Source organism: Lissotriton helveticus, chromosome 2_1 (assembly GCF_964261635.1).
Source record: "Lissotriton helveticus chromosome 2_1, aLisHel1.1, whole genome shotgun sequence".
Taxonomy (NCBI): Eukaryota; Metazoa; Chordata; class Amphibia; order Caudata; family Salamandridae; genus Lissotriton; species Lissotriton helveticus.
In genome coordinates, this window is record NC_136059.1 from 258,301,814 (window position 1) to 258,313,540 (window position 11,727).

Sequence of the window (11,727 nt, forward strand, 5' to 3'; positions counted from 1 at the left end):
AGGGCTTTAAAATGGGCTGGTCGAGACCTCTGGCGCTTACCCTTCATGGGTCTTGCTGACTTCTTAGGTGAGTGCACAGTGTTGTTAGGTGCCTCAAGGGTGTTAGACCTGGCACCTTTGGCGTGGTTCTCCCTTCTATTTTTTGCTGTTGTCTCTTGTATTTTTGCTATTTGTTTTGCTGGTTTAGATGCGTTGGGCACTTTGCCACTGCTATTCAGTGCCAAAGTGCAAGTGCTCCTTATTGCGAATTGTTGCAATGGATTAGTGACTCGATGATTGGCTTATTTGATTTACTTGTCAGACCCTAGTACAGTGCACCATGTGTGCCCAGGGCCTGTAAATCAAATGCTGCTGGTGGGCTTTCAGCACTGGTTGTGCCACCCACAGAAGCAGCTTGTAAAATGTGACTCAGGCCTGGGGCTGCCATGTCGACTTGGCAAGTACACGCACTTGCCACTCCCTAAACCTTCCCTTGTCTATATATTAGTTACCCCTAAGGTAGGCCCAAGGGCAGGGTGCATTGTATGTAAAAGGTAGGACATGCCCTGATGTGTGTAGCATGTCCTGATAGTGCATTACAGCCAATTTCGTTTTTCACTATTGCAAGGCTACGTGTTCCTATAGCCCAGAATGGGCAGTTTCTTATACTCCTAACTGACTCAGGGAACTAGGTAGAAATTCGAGTTTAGTATGCCTGAACTCAGAATGACAAAATACATCTTTTAGTGAAGTTGGTTTTAACATTCTGTGTTTGAAAATACCATTTTTAGAAAGTAGGTATTTTCTTGAATAACCATCCAAGCCTGCCTCTGCTATATTGTGTATTCCATGTCTGTTTTGTGAGTGTCAGGGGCTAGGGGCTCCATTACACAGGGTGAGTCAGCACAAGGCTGAATAGACCTATCTGCATGAGGAGTGGTGGGAGGAGTAGCACCTGGGCCTAAATAAGGATGTGCCTCCCTTCCACAATGCTAGCTCCACCTTCTGTGGTGTGTTTGATGACCCTGGCCCACACTGACAAAGGAAGAATTTGTTCCCTGGAAGAATGCACCCAGAACTGGTTTGGACTAGGTACAGACACTCTCTGCCTTCAGAGACAAAGAATTTTTGTGTATAAAAAGGGAGACCCAAACCCCAGAACTTTAGATCCCTTCTGGGAATCAAGACAAACCTTTGCCAAGGAGAAGAACCAAGGAAGCTGAAGGAGGAGACTGATCCCGTGCTGTGCTGTTGGGGTTGGTTGGCCTGCAGTGGTTACTTTATTTGCCAAGGAAAGGAGAAAAGGAACTTTGTGTGTACTTTTGCAATCTTGAAGAAGAATCTCCAAGGGCTGCGCTTGCCTCCTGCCTGAAGTCTCAGGGATACAAGACTTCACCACCAGTTCCCCTGAATTACCTTGCTGTTGTTTTGGCCCTCTGAGAAGACTGCGAGTCGCTGGGAGCTGGAAGCGCGATGCAACAAGCAGGAGCGTGTCGCCGCCCCAGCAGTTGCCGTCGCATCGCCGAAGAAGCGTGCAGTTGCTGCAGCTGTTTGCCATTGCATCATCGACGAAGCGTGTTGCATCACCCGGAGAAGCGTGTCGCCGCTGCAGAGGTCACCGTCACATCCCCGGAGAAGCTTGTCGCTGGGCTTGTCGAGGCTCAGAAGTTACCGAGTTCGCCTCAGGGCCGTCGGGTGTGCACGCATCACATCCAACGTTGTTGCATCGCATCAAGACGTCATTTTCTAGCATGGCACCGGATCGTCGCAGCACATCGAGACGCCATCTTGTGGCATTGCACCGGATCACAGTAAGACGCCGACGCCCCACCTCCTCTCCGGTAAGGTACCGATGCATCACCTCCCCTGCGCTGCAGTAAGGAACCGACGCATCACCTCCCCCGAAGAAAGGAACCGATGCATCACCTTCCCTGCAACCCTTTTGTTTGTATTGCGTGACACATCCAAGGTACTTTGAGAGTAAACTGTCACACCTACCATCTACATTGAACTAAGCTATTTCTACCATTTTAAAGTCTATTTTTTAATACAGTATTGTGGATTTTTGTTGTTTGGTCTTGTGTTAAGTCAGGTAAAGATTACTTATTTGTTATTTTTCTAAACTGGTGTGGTGTCCATTTATAATGTTTTCACTGTATTCTGTATGTGTTCATACTGCCCCTGAGATAAGCCTGTCTGCTCGTGCCAAGCTACCAAGGGGGTGAGCAGGGGTTATTTTAGAAGTGTAGCCCCTTAACCTGACTAGAAGCAAGGGTCCCTATTTGAACAAAAGTACCTACCTCTGCCAACTAGAGACCCCCACTGCTCACAAAAGGCATATACTGGCAGGCTATCTCTGGGACTTGCACTCCATTGCCTTACACATTATCTACAAAGCCACGAAAAGCCATGCAAAGTGGCTTTGCGTAGCCTCAGAGATATGGGTCTGCAATCTGCGCCGCCAGAGTATCATAAAGAATTACGCACTGACGGTGCAAGGGGCCTGTAAATAAGCCTCTTGGTTTTAGAAGTGTACATCAGGACAGATGTTAGGATGACATGGGAATGAAATGTCCAGCCACTGTCTGACAAAATGGCTACAGACAAAAAGTTCTGGTTGCGGTTCCCTTTTATACTTCACCAGGATAAACTCAACCTTACGGAGATTCATCTGGAACTTGGGATTCCCACAGGACAACCTATCAAAACGTTTTACATCCACATACCAGGGTGGGACAGCAGCAGCTGACATTCATTCCTATTACCAAGCTTCCTAATTGCTGATTGTGACAGCAGAAAATGGGCACCACACGAAGTACCTATTCAACACTTGCTTTATGGGGGCAGAGTGGAACCCACACTACAAAACAAAGATAAGTGTCTGGTGAGAAACCCTTAGAATGCTGCTTTGGAATGCACGGCTCACTGATCAAACGCTGCTCGGGGTGCGAGTGGCATTGGCACAATCCGCTGAACTAAAGGGCTTCAGGAGGCGAGAGGTTATTGGAATTATTACACTGGGCAATGGGATGGATAGAATGGTGCTTACATTCTTTAGTGATCATCAGGCAGAGTATGACACCACAGCCAGTTCTTCCGTGACCTAGAAATGAGGCTTGCTACCCCTTAGAAGCTAAGCTAATTATGGGGGAGCTAGAAAGTCACAAGATGTCTCAAATCTACTGATCTCTACATCATGGTAGACCCTTTCAATTCCCTACGCTCAATCTAGAAGAAAACCTGGGGCCTCTCATGGATGAACAATGGGGGAGGCAAGGGTGGCCCTAAGAGAGTCGGCCATTGCGAGTAGATTTCGCTTCATTCAAGTAAAGTATTTAAATAGAGTATACTTCACAAGGCATAGGGTGGGAGTGGTTGCTTCTTACTTCTTTCTCTGGTGTTCCTCACAGGGGTGTGATATTCTTCTTACAGTTCAGTGGTATGCAGCACTCCGCTCGTATTTAATCAATCAATCAATCAGAGTACTTGTAGAGCGCGCTACTAACCCGTGAGGGTCTCAAGGCGCTGAGGGGAGGGGTGGGAAGGGGGTGCTACTACTGCTCGAAGAGCCAGGTTTTGAGGAGTCTTCTGAAGGCGAGTACGTCTTGGGTCTGCCGTATGTGGGTGGGGAGGGTGTTTCAGGTCTTGGCGTCGAGGTAGGAGAAGGATCTGCCACCGGAGGTCGTTCGTTGGATGCGGGGGACAGCGGCGAGGGCGAGGCTGGCGGAGCGGAGCTGGCGGGTTGGAGTGTAGAAGCTGAGTTTGCTGTTAAGGTAGGCTGGCCCGGCGTTGTGGAGTGCTTTGTGTGCGTGGATGAGGAGCTTGAAGGTGATCCTCTTGTCGACGGGGAGCCAGTGTAGGTCTCACAGGTGGCGGATGATGTGGCTGCGGCGGGGGACGTTGACGATCAGTCAGGCGGAGGCGTTTTGGATGCGTTGTAGTCGTCGTAGGTGTTTAGCTGGGATTCCTGCGTAGAGTGCGTTGCCATAGTCCAGTCTGCTGCTGAAGAGGTCCTGTGTCACCGTTCTTCTTGTTTCGGTCGAGATCCACTTGTAGATCCTGCGGAGCTAAGGAGGGTGTTGTAGCAGGAGGATGAGATGGCGCTGACCTGCTTAGCCATGGAGAGGGATGAGTCGAGGATGAATCCTAGGTTGCGTGCATGGTCGGTGGGTGTTGGGGCTGTTCCCAGTGTGGTCGGCCACCAGGAGTCGTCCCAGGCTGATGGGGTGGGTCCGAGGATGAGTACCTCCGTCTTGTCCGAGTTTAGCTTCAGACGGTTGCTCCTCATCCAGTAGGCGACGGCCTTCATTCCCTCGTGGAGGTTGGTTTTGGCGGTGTGTGGGTCCTTGGTGAGGGAGAGGATGAGCTGGGTGTAGTCGGCGTAGGAGATGATATTGAGGTCGTGATGGCGGGCAAATTGTGCGAGGAGGGCCATGTAGATGTTGAACAGCGTCAGGCTGAGGGATGAGCCCAGGGGGACGCCGCAGATGATGTCGGTGGCTTCGGATCGGAAGGGTGGGAGGCGGACGCTCTGGGTTCTGACGGAGAGGAAGGGCGTGGTCCAGTCAAGGGCCTTCTCTTGGATTCCGGCCTCAAGGAGGCGTGTCTTTAGAGTGCAATGGCAGACCGTGTTGAAGGCGGCCGACAGGTCCAGGAGGATGAGGGCTGATGTTTCGCCATTGTCTAGTTGGCGCCTGATGTCGTCTGTGGCGGCGATGAGGGCTGTCTCGGTACAGTGGTTTCGTCTGAATTCGGACTGGGACGGGTCCAAGATGTTGTTGTCATCCAGGTGGCGGGCCAATTGCTTGCTGACGATTTTCTCGATGACCTTTGCCAGGAACGGGAGTAGGGAGATGGACCGGAAGTTCTTGAGGTCCTTGGGGTCTGCCTTGGGCTTCTTGAGGAGGGCGTTGATTTCGGCATGCTTCCAGCTTTCCGGGAATGTCGCTGTTTCGAAGGAGATGTTGATGACCTTCCGTAGTTGGGGTGCGATGGCTGCATCTGCTTTGTTGAATACGTGGTGTACGCACGGATCTGACGGAGATCCTGAGTGGATGGAGTGTATTGGGAGGCGGTGTTTTCCTGTCTGGGATCCGTGCTGGGAGACGACCTATAACTCAGCCCATACATGGTCATGCTGAACATTAATGTCGACTTAGACATTGATAGATAAAATGTGTTTCTGCTCTGGCTGGGGTTGGTGGTTGCCAGGCAAGACAGAGCCTTCTTTGGAGGGATTAGGATTCCCACTCGCTGAAGGGGTGGCGGAAAGCACTTGATCACTGCATGGGCATGGAGAAACTGGCATATATTGAGAGAGACTGTCTGCAAAATAATTTTAAAATCTGGGGAACATGGTGGCGGAACAGAAGGATTACTCTAGATCCTTTGGGCACACTTAACGATACACTTGATGATGAAAATAATTGTTATAGAGCCTGATGCTGTTCTTTTTGTTCCGTGTCCTTGTTGATGCAGATTATCCTGTGTCAAGGTGGTCTGTGAGAAGGGGTGTGCTAGGGGGGTGGTTGGGGGACTCATTTTTGTATGTTGCATTTTACTGTAAACATTGTTGCCCTTGTTGTTGATGTGGATTATCCTGTGTCTGAATGGTCTGTGTGAATGGGTGTGCCAGGGTGTGCTGGGAGGGGTGTGCTAGAGTGAGTTGAGATGGGGTGGCTGTGTGACTCAGCTGTGTATATTGCATTTTACTACAAAAATCAATGGGGAACAGCATTTACAACGCAACTTTTACAACAAAGTACCTTTACGACGCAACCATTACAACGCAACTTTTACAACGACTTGCGCTGGGGGGCGCTCTAGGATAGGGAATAGTTTTAATTTACTATCCAACACCTTCCCTACTATCCACGGGGACTGGAGTTGGAATAGTAAATTAAACTATTCACTATCCAGCGCCCCCCAACGCAAGTCGTTATAACGACTTGCGTTGTAAAACTTGCGTCGTAAAGGCATGCGTTGTAAAAGCATGCGTTGTAACGACATACATCCAAAATCAATACAATGTGTCATACAGAATGGAAACTACTCTGTGTTCGGTCATTTCTATTAATTCAAGTCCGTATCATGTTTGTGAAAGTCGTTAATTAGTGGAAGATGGCTCCCCAACCTAGAGACAGGCAATTCCTATTTCCCTCTAAGAAAAAAAGATAGTCTCTTCTTTTTTATTAAAATTTCTGACCATTTTGAGACACTTTATTTCCTCCATTGTTTAATGTGGCTTCTTCCCCTACCTTAAATAATTCCCAAAGGACTTATTGTTTTGTGTATTAATTTGCCAGTGGCACAAGAAAGACCAAAAGGGGTGGGGTCAAATAACTTAGTAACTGTGATAAGGAGGATTTGGGCTCGTAAGTATAATTGCCTAGAAGTAACTAACCAAAAAACGCTTCCTACCTCTTTCTCACCACAGTCGTTAACTACGCAAGGATTTATCACACATAACAGCACTGACAAAGCTTATAGGTCTGGCTTGCATTTTGTGATCTGACTAAAACATTTAAAAGCCTGCTTCAATAAAGAAATACAACAAAAAAGATTGTTTTGTGTATCCAAAACATGCATAAGAATATGAATGTAATACGTGATGATTCAGTGTATATTTTTTAAATTAAAATAGTTCTTCACACATTGCAATGCAAGCACTCCACAATAGATCGGTTGATACAACAAGCAGCCAATAGCATGAAGTGCGAGAGCAGCAAGCAGCAAATAGCATCATGTGATTGAGCAACGCTTCTTTGAGCGGAGACAAATCCCATTCTGTATATTTCAATGAGGTTTTAATAGTAAGCCCGACAGACAACTGCGCTGTCAAGCCAGACCTAAAAATGCTGCTATGGCCACGTGCTTTAAAGATTTTATTTATTTATTTATTTTATTTAATGCATTTTTATTTATGCTATTATATTTTTATCGTGTATACGGCTGTGTTGTGTAAATAATCTGTTGTATAATTGTACCATGTCTTTTTATGATATTAATTTATCGAATAAAAGTAATTTGACTGACTGACTGACTGGCATTTTTATAAAGCGCGGACTTTACCCGAAGGTGTCAGAGCACTGCACAATAGAACCAGTTACGTTTGATGAGAGAACTGTTACAGGAATGGAACAAAACAAAAGTAGCAGGCCATTGAATCAAAACGACGCAGGCAAACGGAACACAGTCTCAAACACAGCAAGCACAGAATGTACGGGCAAAAATAAGAATATATATGGCAAATTTACAATGACTCAAGAGCTTTCTGGCGAAAAATAGCAGGCCATAGAAACAAAACAATGCAGGTAAAAGGAAAACAATATCAAACGCAGCAAGCACAGAATGTACAAACAAAATAAAAATATAAATGACAAATTTACAATGAATAAAGAACTTCCTGATGGAGTGTGAGAAGGAGGGAATTAGATCTGAAAATGTCTGTGGAAAAGAAGAGATTTGAGGTCCGCTTTGAAGATCTGGATGGAGGTGATGGCACGGAGCGTAGGAGGAAGCGAGTTCCAGATTCTCACCGCACGATTGTGCCATCAGTTTTTTTCCCTTTTGAAGGAGGGGGGCTCAAGAATGAGCTGCAGGCCAAATCAATGCTCTCCCACAATAAGTTGTAAGTGCTGGACCAAGGTATGGTGCATAAGTGGCTGCAATGCATATTTTCTGTAGAACAACCTACAGACACTAAGCTTACGTTACGGCCATGCATCGGCAGAGATACCTTGAACTAATGCCAGGTATGTTAGTTCTTCTAATTCACATTCTTAGAAATGACAACCCTCAGCTGTCAGGTACCTCTGGCGCCTGCAGACTCCCACAAGTGTCTGCCATCCTGAGGTACAACGTGCATCTGAAAGGGGTTTTGTCATTCACCCACAGGCATCTGTTCAAAGCCACAAAACAGCGTTCACCCGGTGGGACTGTAGGAACTAAGGCTTACCTATTGTAAACACTGGCGCAGCTCGACAGTCACTGAAGTGCCAGGCAGAGCCAGCCAGTGGTGCGAGTTTTTCGTAATTTCGTTTTATGGGCTTTTCTAGAAAGCCCATCAGTACCGCCCACTCCTGGCTTTCACTGGAACTCTCGCAGTCCTTCCGCAAGACTTTGAAGCCTTTTTGCACCCGGTGACCTCTCCGTGTCTGAATGTTTTCAAGGAATCCGCGGCCAATACTTAGGAACAGTAGCGGAAATCCAGAGACAGGCTGCAGATCAGGGCAGCAGCTCCAAAGAACCTTCAATCATGCACGTGGGATAATTCTGCCCCATAAAATCGTGGCCGGTCTACCAAGGCTGTGTGCTGAGGTTTGAGCCTCGAACAATTAGGCACTCTGGGCTTTTTACATTATTTGCTCTTGAGTAAATACATTACGTTAGACAGTATAGTGCGTTCTTTGCAGGTGCTAGTAGGCACATGTATATTTTGTGTGTCTAAAATGTTTAGACTGCTCCAGAATATATATTCTGTCAGCACAAAACATCCTTTTACAAGGCAATTAGCACCAGTAAATCCCGAAGCCTGTCTTGTGACACCCTCATAGAGAGCACATCTCTCCAGTAATTAGAGGCCTGTCTCAGTCCTTTCCATATTGTATACCAGACATCCATCAAAGGGGTCAACGCACATATTGCTGACAAGTGGTGGAACAGTAGTCAAGTTGCTGGAATAAGCAGAGCATATCTAACCTTGAGCAGGGGTTTAGCTCCCCCATCCATGCTCCCAAAGGCTATCAAAAGGTCCATCTGGAATGAGTGCTGTGACCTTATCCAGACTGACAAATGATGAATGATTAAATGATGAGCCAGAAGATTGGCTGGCTGCTGGACTTCCAATACAAGACTGATCAAGCCTATCTCAGATCTTCTTCTTCAGGGTACCACATGGCATATCATGGAATATCATATTTAGTGGCACATTGCGGGGTGCACTGCCACAGTTATAATAGTTATATTTGGTTAAAACAACAGATAAAGCGCTCAGATACCATTGGGTGTCAATACCAGTCTGATCGGCGGTGATCCTTTAACACGCTGGCGAGCCCAGGGCAGTGCACTGTATTACCAGCAATGCATGCCCAGGCAGAGCATTAGTAGATGACAGTGACAGCTTCAAGCAGCCACCGGTCCTTCTCTGTGCAGATGTTATATTAGGTTAAAAGAACAGATAAAGCGCTCAGATACCATTAGGTGTCAATACCAGTCTGATCGGCGGTGATCCTTGAACACGCTGGCAAGCCCAGGGCAGTGCACTGTATTACCAGCAATGCATGCCCAGGCAGAGCATCAGTAGATGACAGTGACAGCTTCAAGCAGCCACCTGTCCTTCTCTGTGCAGATGTTATATTAGGTTAAAACAACAGATAAAGCGCTCAGATACCATTAGGTGTCAATACCAGTCTGATCGGCGGTGATCCTTTAACACGCGGGCAAGCCCAGGGCAGTGCACTGTATTACCATCAATGCATGCCCAGGCAGAGCATTAGTAGATGACAGTGACAGCTTCAAGCAGCCACCTGTCCTTCTCTGTGCGGATGGCCTCACCTGCATCCCAGTGAGGGAACGGAGAGCCCCTGCAAGCAGGTTCAGTGACTGACGGAACATGCCTGGAGGGGGGGGGGGCAACTCATTCTATTCTCGCCGGACAAGAATTTTCAAGGAGCTACTAACTGTACGCCACCTTGCAACTGGTGGAACACTTTAAGATAGAAGCGCTCTCTATGTGTAGTAGTGTTAGCGGTATTACAGAACGTGTGGCACAGGCGCCTGTAGGCCCTTGTGTAATATAACAGTGTCCCAGAGGTGCAGGAAAGGGCCACATGCCCCCCCCCCTTTTACACACTCTGGGCACTGTCTGTATTTCAGCTCCTTGTCCCTCAGCCATTTGGGAAAATATGCATTCATCCACTCTCACCCATCCTCGAGATCCCATCATTGACTTTCTTAATTTCTGCACTTTAAGGAGGTTGCTTCTGAATAAAACATTGGATAGGTGGAAACTGTAATGATTTAATTGATCCCAGTTAGTGCAATTACTTGGACCTTATTCCAGTCCATAATTTTGCCTACTGTCCCGCTTCAAACATGCCCCAGCAATATTCATATCAGAGTTAGTCCGACTCTTGTAGGAACAGTCCTGTTCGAAGTAAGGGGTAACATTCTCTCCGGACAGGAACACAAGTAATATAGATCGGTTCTGCGACTAGACATGGGCCCCTTTGAGGTTGAGGAAATAAGTAGCAGGTAACACCTATCCCGAAATAACCACCTGTAGTCCAAATGCGTAGCTAACTCGAAGGTTGTGGAGCTCAATGACATACCTAGTATTTCTGGATTATCTTGTATCCAAGAGCCTACATTTTAGGTGTTATTAAGTACATGTACTTTTATATATAGTGTTCCTCTCAGTACCTGGAATTACAACACAATATAGGAGTGAAAAACTTGGAATGTGAAAAGCCTAAGTTAGGCATATAAGGGGAGAAAGTGGAAATTGTTGGCAGCAATGCAACATGCTACAACATTAAAACCAAGCCATGGCTACAACTAACCACAACATAGTAGACTTGCATTGCCCTGGCGCTCGTGCTCCGTATAGTATTAGTTTGTCAAAGTCTAGTATTTAAAAATACCGAATTTTAAGGTATTACAAATAATCTTTTAGCTGAGGAAAGCATTATACATGCATAAACAATAATGTGCAGTTCCAAATTGCCATACCGTAGCCCGAATTTATACCGGGTTGTACTTCCGGTGACTATAGTGGCAGGGAGAGTTGAGCTATTGATAATGTAGAAGTTAGGGCATATTTAACAGCTATTCAGAGATCTCCAGTGAGATTTTCAATATCCCGCAGACATATCCTAGGGAAAACAAATAAATAATTTGGTAGGTGAAAGTTTTCAGATGGATCAGGAGACTTTAAGACTGCTGGTCTTCCCCGCTGTTTTAGTACGCATGCGTTCTCGCACAGGGTAAGGGCTCAAGGGACATGTATTTAGTCCGCAGACATGCCTCTGATTTTGCGCACTCCATAGATATGTGCAGGCACGGTAAGAATGCCAGTTGTCTTTGGGCTGTCCCGGTACTTACCCAAATAACAAATTAATGAGCACTAATTCAAGTGTTGTATGAAAGGAGAGAAGGTTAGCACCCCCCTTGACAAGGATGGAAGAGGTCCTAGTGGCCTTTACAACACATATACGGTTAAGGCACTGCCACTTACGTCGTGGCGTCTAACCATGTTTTCTTTATAGCACCACGCATCACAAGGCAGGATGGAAGAGGTATCATGTACATCGTGTAGTGGGTAAATAAGATATGCATGATGTGTTACAGGGGACAGCGGGGTTAACAAGGTACAGAGTCCCATATCCTTCATAGTCCACAGTGGTAGATCAGAAGGATCCCAGTTGTGAGCTGCAAGTAACAAGCTACAATATACGAATCAGTCATCTGCAGGCTACATGATGTGCTTTTCACTGAAGGCATGCCCTATCCCAGCGATATTTTTAACATTGTGTGAGGTCCGATTGCGCTAGCACAATGCATGTAAATAGTCATCGTGTCAATCAGCTTTCGATTGGCGTCCACAGTAAGTGGGGTAACAACAGGCATGTTGCATTATCACGACGACTTAGGACTGTGCCCATTTATTTCGCCCAGATTCGTGTTTACCAATTTCCAATAGCCTGCTGGCACCATAGGGATCTTGCAGCATTGCCTGGCCATTCATTG

At 46.7% G+C, this 11,727-nt stretch overlaps 1 non-coding gene across 1 annotated transcript; it reads left to right on the forward strand.

The window, feature by feature from the left end:
• The first annotated feature begins 11,113 nt into the window (after positions 1 to 11,113).
• Positions 11,114 to 11,241, forward strand: LOC144820613 (U6atac minor spliceosomal RNA). The gene has a single exon (XR_013607890.1). It is a non-coding gene; the product is annotated as a U6atac minor spliceosomal RNA (small nuclear RNA).
• The last annotated feature ends 486 nt before the right edge of the window (positions 11,242 to 11,727 follow it).